The sequence below is a fragment of the Salvelinus namaycush genome, chromosome 25, assembly GCF_016432855.1.
Source record: "Salvelinus namaycush isolate Seneca chromosome 25, SaNama_1.0, whole genome shotgun sequence".
NCBI classification, from domain to species: domain Eukaryota; kingdom Metazoa; phylum Chordata; class Actinopteri; order Salmoniformes; family Salmonidae; genus Salvelinus; species Salvelinus namaycush.
Window position 1 is genome coordinate 16,976,632 of NC_052331.1, and position 13,860 is coordinate 16,990,491.

Here is a 13,860-nt window from a genome sequence, read left to right on the forward strand (position 1 = left end):
GATCTCATGCTGTAAATTTAAATATTATCCATAAAACATGAAGTGTCCCTTATAATTATACACATATCAGTTATGGAAGCTAACAACCAGCACAGATAACAAGCTAGCTAGCTAACAAGACTACCTAGCTATCTAGCTTGCTCGCTTGTTCACAAGACTAGCCAACTTAGCTACGTTGTTGCTTGCATGCGATTGGCTGTGGTCTTCGGGGTGGCATCGTTCAGGGCTTAAATGCCCCCACGAGGGCATTGATGCCCCAAGAGCTGTTAGCTCAAGGTAAGGGACATTTAGCTTGCTAACAATACTAATTTCTAAACTGATGAGCTCCAAACACGAATGAAAGTATGATGTTAGCATGAAAGTTACCATTCTTTAGTGTAGCAATCAATAAAAACGTATGTGCTGATCCACTGCGGGCTCTGGCGCTTCAGCCATACTGTCAATCTGTCCACTCCTATTTATAGAGTTTATCTCACGATCTAGACAAAACAACTTTTGTTATGGCGTGATCATGAGATAATTAAGTTATGACCTCGACATAATGAGGGAATAGTTTTTTTTATTCATATGTCCTCTCTGGACCTCCGTACAAAGAAGATACACTACATGACCATTAGTATGCGGACACCTGCTTGTCGAACATATCATTCCAAAATCATGGGCATTAATATGGAGTTGGTCCCCACTGTGCTGCTATAACAGCCTCCACTCTTCTGGGAAGGCTTTCCACTAGATGTTGGAACATTGCTGTGGGGACTTTCTTCCATTCAGCCACAAGAGCATTAGCGAGGTCGGGCACTGACGTTGGCCGATTAGGCCTGACTCGCAGTCGGAGTTTAAATTCATCCCAAAGGTGTCCGATGGGGTTCAGGTCAGGGCTCTGTGCAGGCCAGTTAAGTTCTTCAACACCGATCTCGACAAACCATTTCTGTATGGACGTCGCATTGTGCATGGGGGCATTGTCATGCTGAAACAGGAAAGGCCTTCCCCAAACTGTTGCCACAAAGTTGGAAGCACAGAATCGTCTAGAATATCAATGTATGCTGTAACATTAGGATTTCCCTGCACTGGAACTAAGGGGCCTAACCCGAACAATGAAAACCAGCCCAGACCATTATTCCTCTTCCACCAAACTTTAGTTGATACTATGCATTGGGGCAGGGAGTGTTCTCCTGCCATCCGCCAAACCCAGATTTGTCTGTCGGACTGCCAGATGGTGAAGTAGAGAACACGATTCCACTGCTCCAGAGTCCAATGGTGGCGAGCTTTACACCACTCCAGCTGATGCTTGGCATTGCTCATAGTGATCTTAGACTTGTGTTCGGCTGCTCGGTCATGGAAACCCATTTCATGAAGCTTCAGACGAACAGCTCGTGTGCTAACGTTGCTTCCAGAGGCAGTTTGGAACTCGGTAGTGAGTGTTGCAACCGAGGACAGACGATTTTTACGCGGTTCAGCGCTCGGCGGTCCCGTTCTGTGAGCTTGTGTTGCATACCACTTCGCGACTGAGCCGTTGTTGCTCCTAGACATTTCCACTTCACAATAATAGCACTTACAGTTGACCGGGACAGCTCTAGCAGGGCAGAAATTTGATGAACTGACTTGTTGGAAAAGTGGCATCCTATGACGGTGCCACGTTGAAAGTCACTGAGCACTCAAGAAGGCCATTCTACTGCCAAAATTTGTCAATCGAGATTGCATGGCTGTGTGCTCGAATTTATAGACCTGTCAGCAACGGGTGTGGCTGAAATAGCTGAATCCACTTATTTGAAAGGGTGTCCACATACTTTTGTTTATAGTGTAGAAGCCTTAACTACTCCAGCAATAGAATTTATTTAAATGAACTACTTATTGATTCATTTGTAGCCTAGCGGTTAGAGCGTTTGACCAATAACCGACTCCCTGAGCCAACAAGGTAAGAAATCTGTTGACTTGTCCTTGACCAAGGCACTTAACCCTAGTCGCTCTGGATAAGAATGTCTGCTAAATGACTCAAATGTAAATATTTGTGCTTGAAAAAAATACTTATATTTTGAATTAAATCTACAATACGGTTAAGCTTAATGTTTTAAAGTTGTCATACTTATCACGTTTCAGGTAAGACCCAGATGCAGACAGTGTCAAAGTAACAAAAGTGCATTACTAGTACTGTCACGATCGTCGTTGGAAGCATACTCGGACCAAAGTGCAGCGTGATCTGGGTTCCACATATTTATTTAATGAAACACACAAAATCAATAAAGAATAACCGAAACGTGACGTTCTGGAGTGCTCACAGGCAACAACACAAAAACAAAGATCCCACAAAACACAGTGGGGAAATGGCTGCCTAAATATGATCCCCAATCAGAGACAATGATAAACAGCTGCCTCTGATTGGGAACCATACCAGGCCAACATAGAAACAAAACAACCTAGATAGGAACACCCCCCATAGTCACACCCCGACCTCACCAAAATAGAGAATAAAAAAGCTCTCTATAGTCAGGGCGTAACAGTACCCCCCCCAAAGGTGTGGACTCTGGCCGCAAAACCTGAAACCAACTGGGGAGGGTAGGGGGGGTGACTAGACTACGGGTCCGACCATGGAGCCGGGTAGAACGCTGTGCCCGGACTGGGCCTCGGCGCAGAAGAGGGCCCCGGCCATGGAGCTGGGTTGAACGCCGCACCCAGACTGGGCACCCATCCAGGTGCGGCACAGGACGTACAGGGTTGTGGACCGGCACATGACGTACAGGGCTGTGGAGGCGTACTGGAGACCTGGTGCGTGCAGCTGGCACAGTTTTTACCAGACTGCTAGCACGCTCCTCAGGACGAGTACGGAGAGCTGACTCAGGTGGCATCAAACAGATAACACGCTCCTTAGGGCGAATGTCGTGCCTCATAAACCAACACAACAACTCTCTCATTTCTCTCTCCTCCAATATCTCCATCAAATTAACTAACGGTCTCTGACTCTCTCCGTTCACTCTCCTCCAATTTCTCCCTCTTCTCCCAGACTGGCTCTGGTTCACTCCCCGGTTCCGCCGACCACCCCGTGTGCCCCCCCCCAAAAAAACATTTTGGGCTGTCTTTCTATGTGGCAGCGAACCGCGGTGTCGCCGCTGTCCTTCCTTCTCTCCTTGCGTCTGCTTCCACGGAAGGCTTTCGTCTCCTGCCATAATTTCCTCCCAAGTCCAGGATGTCTTCTCCTCCTTTATCTCCTCCCAAGCCCAGGATACCTTCTCCTTCTGGGCACGCTGCTTGGTCTTGTTGTGGTGGGATCTTCTGTCACGATCGTCGTTGGAAGCATACTCAGACCAAAGCGGAACGTGATCTGGGTTCCACATATTTATTGAAGTGAAACTTTGAACAAGACAAAATAAAGAAACAACGAAACGTGATGTCAGTGAAGTGCTCACAGGCAGCTACACAAAAACAAGATCCCACCACAACACAGTGGGTAAATGGCTGCCTAAATATCAATCAGAGACAACGATAAACAGCTGCCTCTGATTGGGAACCATATCAGGCCAACATAGAAACAAAACAACCTAGATAGGAACACCCCCCCTAGTCACACCCCGAACTCACCAAAATAGAGAATACAAAGGCTCTCTATGGTCAGGGCGTGACAAGTACAGGGGCAGGCAAAACGACAGGTCAAGGGTAGGCAGAGGTCAGTAATCCAGATAGGGTGCAAAAGGTCCAGAAACTGGAGACAAAGGGACATGGGTTTAATTCTGTAAACATGTATACGGATGTATACGGGGAGTACGGGGCAACAGAATATGAACAGCAGAAGGGCTAATGACCTTGGAGATGGGGAAAGAGCCGATAACCGGGGAGAGAGTTTGCGGGATTCCATCCGGAGGAGCAGATTCCGGGTGGACAACCACACCTTCTGCACGAAACAATACCAGGGTGGCTATCCGCTTGTCGTCGATACCTGGAGGTGGTCTTGAGAAGAGCCGACTGGGCTCTCTTCCAGGTACGACGACAGAGGCGGTCAAATATCTGGGCCGAAGGTATGCTGACCTCTTCCTCCTGCTCAGGGAAGAGCGGGGGCTGATACCCCAGGGAACACTCAAAGGGCGATAGACCCATGGCAGGGCAAGAGAGGGTGTTGAACTGAAGACCCCGGTCGGAGACCATGTCCACTGGCAGTCCATGGATCCGGAAGATGTGCTGCACCATGAGCTGGGCCGTCTCTTTGGCAGAGGGTAGCTTGTGGAGAGGAATGAAGTGGGCGGCTTTGGAAAACCGATCCACTATGCTCAGGATGGCGGTGTTGCCATCAGACGGGGGGAGACCCGTGATAAGGTCCAGGGATATGTGAGACCAAGGACAGTGAGGGACAAGCAGAGGTTGAAGGAGACCAGCCGGACTTTGCCGAGGAGTCTTGTTCTGTGCAGAGATCGTGTATGCGGTGACGAACTCGGAGATGTCAGGAACCATGGTAGGTCACCAAAAGCGTTGTTGCACAAAGGCCAGGGTCTGCCGGGAGCCCAGGTGGCAGGCAAGCCTGGAGGAGTGGGCCCACTCCAGGCCCGAGGAGCAGACCGTGTCAGGAACGAACATCCGGTTATCATTTGCCAATCCAAAACCGTTCTCACCTTTCCGGGATCTATGTACACTCCCTGCAGAGATGATGTAACCCAGAAAGGGGATGGTAGAGCGATGGAATTTGCACTTCTTTGCTTTTACAAAAAGCTGGTTCTCCAGGAGGCGTTGGAGAACCTGTCAGACATGGAGCACGTGTTCTTGGGTGGAATGGGAGAAGACGAGGATGTCATCGAGGTAGACGAAGACGAACCGGTTCAACATATCGCGGAGAACATCATTAACCAAAGCCTGGAACACAGAAGGGGTGTTGGTAAGGCACAGGACGTACAGGGCTGTGGACCAGCACATGACGTACAGGGCTGTGGAGGCGTACTGGAGACCTGGTGCGTGCAGCTGGCACAGTTTTTACCAGACTGCTAGCACGCTCCTCAGGACGAGTACGGAGAGCTGACTCAGGTGGCATCAAACAGATAACACGCTCCTTAGGGCGAATGTCGTGCCTCATACACCAACACAACAACTCTCTCATTTCTCTCTCCTCCAATTTCTCCATTAACCAAAGCCTGGAACACAGAAGGGGCGTTGGTAAGGCCAAATGGCATGACCGGATACTTGTAGTGACCCCTTGGCCGTGTTGAAGGCAGTCTTCCACTCGTCCCCTTCCCGTATCCCAGCTGGTGGTAGGCGTTCTGTAGGTCCATCTTGGAGAACACGGTGGCCCCTTTGAGCGGCTCGAAGGCCAAGGAGATGAGGGGTAGAGGGGAGCGGTTCTTCACCTTGATGTTGTTGAGACCTCGGTAGTCGATGCCGGCGGGGAGGCAGAAGGACAAATGAACCCTGCAGCTAGGGAGTCCTCAATGTAGGTCTCCATAGCCTTGGTCTTCGGACCTGACAGAGAGTACAGTCATCCCCGGGGAGGATTGGTGCCTGGGAAAAGTTAATCCCGCAGTCATATGGTCGGTGCGGCGGAAGCGAAGTGGCCCGGGCCTTACTGAACACCTCCCGGAGGTCCTGGTACTCCGTGGTAATGGTGGAGAGGTCCGGGGCAACTTCCGAGCCCCCAGGAAGATGTCCCAGTGCAGGCTGCACTGACTTCAGGCAATGGGACTGGCAAACTGGACTCCAGCCCATGATGGCACCAGCAGACCAGTCAAAGAGGGGATTGTGTTGCTGGAGCCAGGGGAATCGCAATACCACGGGAACCTGAAGAGACTTAATGAGCAGGAATTGGATCGTCTTGCTGTGGTTCCCTGACACACGTAGGTTGATGGGGGTGGTATTGTGGGTGACCCGCCCTGTAGAGCGCCCGTCCAGTGCTCTAACATCCATGGGAATGGAGAGGGGCTGAGTGGGGATGTCCAGCTCGGAAGCCAGGGTAGCGCCCATAAAGCTCTCATCGGCCCCAGAGTTGATGACTATCCGGAGAGATTTTGACTGGTTCCCCCAAAACAAAATGGCATGAAAAGGGAAGCGAGTAAGGGGAGAGGAAAAGTTCTCCATATGGCCCACAGAGTACTCGCTCCTACCGGTGAGCCTTGTCTTTTAGTGGACAGACGGAGACGAAATGACCAGTAGTCCCACAATACAGGCAACTCTTAGTATGAAGCTTGTATAGCCGTTCAGCTGGAGATAGCCTAGCTTTGCCTAGTTGCATAGGCCCGGGAAGAGGTGAATCTGCAGTCTTTGGAGACTCTCAGGGGAAGTTGAGTAGCCTCTGGTTCTCTCGGCAACGGAGCCGTTGGGGACTTCCGGGATGCCTCAGAGGTGACGTGGAATCCTTGGACGGGCGAGTGAAATCAAATCTCCTCTCCTTTGTTCCCGTAGTCGCCCATCGATCCGAATGGTCAAGGCGATGAGCGAGTCGAGATACATCGTTACTTCCCGGGCTACAAGCTCGTCCTTTACTTCCTCTGATAGTCATGCAGGAACATGTTGAACAGCGCTTCCATGTTCGCGGCACTCTCAGCTGCCAACATGAGGAAATCCACCACATATTGTGCCACACTGCGGGAGTCTTGCCGAAGCTGGAGTAACTTCCGGGCAGCCTCTCGCCCAACAATGGAGCATCGAAAACTTTCTTTACCTAACAAACTCCTCCAGACAGGAGTATGGCTGCCTGTTGTTCCCATACTGCCGTAACCCAGGCAAGAGCCCTCCCGGACGTCAGCGTGATGAGGTACGCTATCTTAGAGCAGCTAGAGGGGGAAGGAGGAGGGCTGCAGCATGATGATGAGGAAACATTGAGCGAGAAATGCCCAACAGATGCCCATTGAAGTGTTCTGGGGGGGGGTAAGCGGGGTTCCCGGGAAACCCGGGGAAGCGGTGCTGCTAAAAGCCGGATTACTGAGAGGCCGGCAGGTTATCGTCGTGGTAGGCTGCCTAACAGACAACCCGCGGAATTGCTCCAGCAATGGGTTCAATGCTCAGACATGGCGTTCGGCCAAGGTCTGGAACCCTTCCATAAGACCATGAAGCAACTCCTCGTGCCTTCCAATGGTGGCTACTTGGGAGGAGATGGCATTGTGGAGCTGGTCTTAGTCTGCTGGGTCAGTCATGGCCAGTTCGTACTATCACGTTTCAGGTAAGACCCAGATGCAGACAGTGTCAAAGTAACACAAGTTTATTAATTGTTTACTCAATTCTTGCTCGTACAATATGCATATTATTATTACTATTGGATAGAAAACACTCTCTAGTTTCTAAAACCGTTTGAATTATTTCTCTGAGTGAAACAGAACTCATTCTGCAGCACTTTTCCTGTCAGGGAGTGAGATTTCAGAAATCGAGGTCCCTGTTCTGAGGTCAGTTTATAAGTCCCCATGTAAGCCATCGGGCTACATGCACTGCATACGTCTTCCTCTAGATGTCAGTAAGCGGGGAGAATTTGAATGGAGTGGATTGCGCAATCTGGGACCTTATATAAGACCCTGGAGCGGAAGTACCGTCCTTTTCAACGGTGCGCCTGGCGCAGTAGGGACATCAGAGTGGGCTCCTGCCAAGCTTTCGTTTTGCCAGTTCTATATCTCCGGTCATGTTTTTATTCGTTATAGTTGTTAAAGACATCATAAGGTAGTTAATTTAAACCGACTTATAGCAATTTATATCAGTTTATTGCGATTTTCTGGCATTTCTTTGTGACGCGCTTTCAAGAGTTGGACACCTTTCCGGCACATGCCGAACGTTAGCGGCTATTTCGACAGGACAAGAGGACAGCTTTCAACCAAAAGACGATTGTTCTGGACAAAGGACACCTTTCCCAAGATTCTGATGGGAGGTCATCAAAAAGTAAGAACTATTTATGCTGATAAATCGTTGTTCTGTTGAAAAATGTTAAATGCATAAGCCGCCATTAATTTCAGTGTAGCCTTGCTTTAGCGCACGCTGTATTGCGCAATAACGTTAATTTAAAAAATGTAACAAAGCGATTGCATTAAGAACTAATTTGTCTTTCATTTGCTGTCCACCCTGTATTTTTTAGTCAAGTTTATGATTATTTATTGATTAGAATAGGTGCCTCTCCAAGATGGCGCCCGACATTTTCTGGGCAGCTTGGCAACTTTTCTCATTGTATAACCACGATTTGTGCCGCTAAATATGCACATTTTCGAACAAAATCTATATGCATTGTGTAATATGATGTTACAGGACTGTCATCTGAAGAATTCTGAGAAGGTTAGTGAAAAAATTAATATATTTTGGTGGTGAATACGTTATCGCTATGTTTGGCTGGAATCAATGCTGTTGTGTGGTTTGCTATTGTGCTAAGCTAATATAACGCTATATTGTGTTTTCGCTGTAAAACACTTAGAAAATCTGAAATATTGTCTGGATTCACAAGATCTGTGTCTTTCAATTGCTGTACGCTGTGTATTTTTAAGAAATGTTTTATGATGAGTAATTATGTAATACACGTTGCTCTCTGTAGTTATTCTAGTCGCTTTGGGGAGAGTTGTGATGGTGGCTGCAATGGTAAACTATGATTTATACCTGAAATATGCACATTTTTCTAACAAAACATATGCTATACAATAAATATGTTATCAGACTGTCATCTGATAAAGTTGTTTCTTGGTTAGTGGCTATTTATATCTTTATTTGGTCGAATTTGTGATAGCTACTGATGCAGTAAAAAAATGGTGGAGTAAGAAAAGTGGTGTCTTTTGCTAACGTGGTTAGCTAATAGATTTACATATTGTGTCTTCCCTGTAAAACATTTTAAAAATCAGAAATGATGGCTGGATTCACAAGAAGTGTATCTTTCATCTGGTGTCTTGGACTTGTGATTTAATGATATTTAGATGCTAGTATTTACTTGTGACGCTATGCTAGGCTATGCTAGTCAGCTTTTTTACTGGTGGGGGTGCTCCCGGATCCGGGTTTGGGAGGAACTAGAAGTTAATAACATTGAACTACACTCTAAAAAGAAAAGGTTCCTGTAGTATCCTTTAGGGGTTCTTCAAATTGAAATTGTGGGGGAACCCCTGTAAGTTCATCAAATAACCCCTTTTAAGATGGGCGTGCAAAGAACCCCTTTTAATGGTTCTTCAAATAACCTTTTGGGGTAAATATTTTAACCACCCCCCTATTATTATTATTAATAACAATAATTTGCATAACAAAAAAAACAAAAAAAAAACATCTTAGTTGTTAGTGTTTTTTATGATTTTAGTGGCAAAGCGAAATAAAAGAAATTGAAATATGAGGTACACTCCCACCGAGCCCCAAGTATAATAGGTATATCCTCTGGCATGTGGATGTTAGTGTTGATGTTCTCAGTATCCGTAGCCAGAATGCTTTTGAAGATTTTGCAGTGCATGGTTTCCTGTTTCCTGTTATATTCATCACAGGTGTAGGAAGGGTGAAGTCTGTGAATCCAAAAAATAGTAAATATACAGATGATTAACAAAACATGCACACGACAGTATTCTTACTTTGGTTTTTGTGGAAAATGTGAATGAAAAAAACTGTGTTGATAATGGTTTTTATACACATACCTTGTCCATAATGTAGAGGCCTATGGGATATTCATTGAAGAGGTAAGGGAGGAGGATGGTACATGTGCTCTGCATAACATACCAATACCAATTGACATACCTTTGTATGCCTCCTCGTCTGTACAGTATACTTGCAGACATTGACACAAAAGTGAGCAGTTCAGTCATCTGCACCCAATACAGCTAGCATTCAACATATTCTTATAGCAAACAATATTCTTACCTCTATGTTGATTGATATTCATTGAATTGCATCCATTTTCTGTTTTAGAAAGATTTGCACAAATATGAAAAGATAGATGGTATCCTCATTAACTTCTCTAGGGTAGGGGGCAGCATTTTCACGTTTGGATGAAAAGCATACCCAAATTCAACTGCCAGTTACTCATCCCCAGGAGATAAGATATGCATATTATTAGTAGATTTGGATAGAAAAACACTCTGAAGTTTCTAAAACTGTTTGAATCATGTCTGTGAGTATAACAGAACTTCTTTAGCAGGCGAAACCCTGAGGACAAACCATTCAGATTCTTTTTTTTTTTGAGGTCACTGTCTTTTCAATGCTTCCACTAGAAGTCAACAGTCCTGAGAAATAGGTTGAGGTTATTCCTTTGTGTAATGAAGAAATACGGCGATCTTGAAGTCGAGGCACTCCAGGTGTCCTGGACATGCGCTTCAATCTGTAACGGGCTTCCTCCTTCTCCTCATCCGAAGAGGAGGAGTAGGGATTTGAGTACCAAAATGCAGCGTTGGAGTTAGACATAATATTTATTTACAAGAACCAGACGAAGACGGAAAACTCTTGAACAAATTACAAAACAACAAACGAAGTAGACAGACCTGGACTACGAACTTACACGTAACGAAGAACGAACGAACAAGTACTGACTACAAACAAAACGAACTCACGATACAGTCCCGTATGGTGCAACAAACACTGACACAGGAAAACAACCACCCACAACAATCAAAGTGAAAACACCTACCTTAATATGGCTCTCAATCAGAGGAAATGAAAACCACCTGCCTCTAATTGAGAGCCATATCAGGTCACCCTTAAACCAACACAGAAACACATAACATAGACTACCCACCCAAACTCACGCCCTGACCGTCAAACACATACAAAACAACAGAAAACAGGTCAGGAACGTGACACAATCAAACAGAAGGCATGCTACATATCGTTTTACTCCTGTATTGAACACATATCATCCCGTCTTCAATTTTATCGATTATTAACGTAAAAAAATACCTAAAGTTGTATTACAAAAGTAGTTTGACATTTTTTGGCAAAGTTTACAGGTAACCTTTGAGATATTTTGTCGTCACATTTGAGCAAGTTGGAACCGGTGTTTTTCTGGATCAAACGCGCCAAATAAATGGACATTTTGGTTATATATCGACGGAATTAATCGAACAAAAGGACCATTTGTGATGTTTATGGGACATATTGGAGTGCCAACAACAGAAGCTCGTCAAAGGTAAGGCATGAATTATATTTTTATTTCTGCGTTTTGTGTCGTGCCTGCAGGGTTGAAATGTTTTCTCTCTTTTGTTTACTATGGTGCTATGCTCAGATAATAGCATCGTATGCTTTCGCTGAAAAGCCTATTTGAATTCTGACATGTTGGCTGGATTCACAACCAGTGTAGCTTTAATTTGGTATCGTTCATGTGTGATTTAATGAAAGTTTGATTTTATAGTAATTTTCATAGTAATTTGGCGCTCTGCATTTTCTCTGGCTTTTTGCCAAGTGATACAGTAGCGTCTTGCCTAAACTCAGATTTTTGGATATAAATATGAACTTTACTGAACAAAAAATACATGTATTGTGTAACATGAAGTCCTATGAGTGTCATCTGATGAAGATTATCAAAGGTTAGTGATTACTTTTATCTCTATTTCTGCTTTTTGTTACTGCTCTCTTTAGCTGGAAAAATGCCTGTCTTTTTCTGTGACTTGGCTCATACCTAACATAATCATTTGGTGTGCTTTCGTCGTAAAACCTTTTTGAAATCGGACACTTTGGCTGGATTTACAACAAGTGTAGCTTTAAAATGGTGTAAAATACTTGTATGTTTGAGGAATTTAAATGATGGGATTTCTGTTGTTTTGAATTTGGCGCCCTGCAGTTTCACTGGCTGTTGACGAGGTGGGACGCTAACGTCCCACATACCCTAGAGAGGTTAATCAATCAATCAATCAATCAATTAATCAATCAAATGTATTTATAAAGCCCTTTTTACATCAGCCAATGTCACAAAGTGCTATACAGAAACCCAGCCTAAAACCCCAAACAGCAAGCAATGCAGATGTAGAAGCACAGTGGCTAGGAACAACTCCCTAGAAAGGCAGGAACCTAGGAAAAAACCTAGAGAGGAACCAGGCTCTGAGGGGTGGCCAGTCCTCTTCTGTCTGTGCCCGGTGGAGATTATAACAGTACATGGCCAAGATGTTCAAACGTTCATAGATGACCAGCAGGGTCAAACAATAATAATCACAGTGGTTGTAGAGGGTGCAACAGGTCAGCACCTCAGAAGTAAATGTCAGTTGGCTTTTCATAGCCGATCATTCAGAGTTAGAGACAGCAGGTGTGGTAGAGAGAGAGTCGATAACAGCAGGTCCGGGACAAGGTAGCACGTCCGGTGAACAGGTCAGGGTTCCATAGCCACAGGCGGAACAGTTGAAACAGGAGCAGCAGCACGACCAGTTGACTGGGGACAGCAAGGAGTCATCAGGCCAGGTAGTCCTGAGGCATGGTCCTATGGCTCAGGTCCTCCGAGAGAAGAGAGAAAAGAGAGAAATAGAGAAAGAGCGAGAGTATACTTCAATTCACACAGGACACTGGATAAGACAGGAGAAAATACTCCAGATATAACATTATCAATTTAGATCACACAAGTTACCTTACATTGAAGAGATCTTTAAACACCTGTTGTCCTTTCAAACTAAAATCCAAGTGTTTCAGGTGGGCAATTAGGTTCCTGCAAGAACCCCCACCAACTAAGGAGGTTCCTCGATTAACCCCACCTCTTATGGGGCTCTTGGAAGAACCTTTTGGGAGCAATTTTCAGTGCCAAGAACTTTGAGGATCTTAGAAGAACCCTTGTTGAACCCCTACCTTTTCGAGTGTATATCAAAGGTATTCAATAATACATATTGTGTTGCAACTTTAACCTCTCTGGGATATGTGGGACGCTAGCGTCCCGCATGGCCAACATCCAGTGAAAATGCAGTGCCAAATTCAAATAAATGACTATAAAAATTTAACTTTCATGAAATCACACATGCAATACACCAAATTAAAGCTACACTTGTTGTGAATCCAGCCAACATGTCAGATTTCAAAAAGGCTTTATGACGAAAGCACACCAAACGATTATGTTAGGTCAGTACGTTGCCACAGAAAAACACAGCCATTTTTCCAGCCAAAGAGAGGAGTCACAAAAAGCATAAATAGAGATAAAATCACTAACCTTTGATGATCTTCATCAGATGACACTCATAGGACTTCATGTTACACAATACATGTATGTTTTGTTCGATAAAGTTCATGTTTATATTCAAAGATCTCAGTTTACATTGGCGCGTTACGTTCAGTAATGTTTTGCTTCCAAAACATCCGGTGATTTTGCAGAGAGCCACATCAATTTACAGAAATACTCATTATAAATGTTGATGAAAATACATGTGTTATGCATTGAACTTTAGATAAACTTCTCCTTAACTTCTCTAGGGTATGTGGGACGGTAGCGTCCCACCTAACCAACAGCCAGTTTAATTGCAGGGCGCCAAATTCAAAACAACAGAAATCTCATAATTAAAATTCCTCAAACATACAAGCATTATACACCATTTTAAAGATAAACCTCTCGTTAATCCAACCAAAGTGTCTGATTTCAAAACGGATTTACGGCGAAAGCACAACTTGCGATTATGTTAGGTCAGTACATAGCCACAGAAATACACAGCCATTTTTCAAGCCAAAGAGAGAAGTAACAAAAAGCAGAAATAGAGTTAAAATTAATCACTAACCTCTGATGATCTTCATCAGATGACACTCATAGGACTTTATGTTACACAATACATGTATGTTTGTTCGGTAAAGTTCATATTTATATCCAAAAATCTGAGTTTAGGCGGGACGCTACTGTCTCACTTGACCAAAAGCCAGAGAAAATGCAGCGAGCCAAATTCTAATTAATTACTATAAAAATCTAACTTTCATTAAATCATAACATGAAAGATACCAAATTAAAGCAACACGTGTTGTGAATCCAGCCAACATGTCAGAATTCAAATAGGCTTTTCGGCGAAA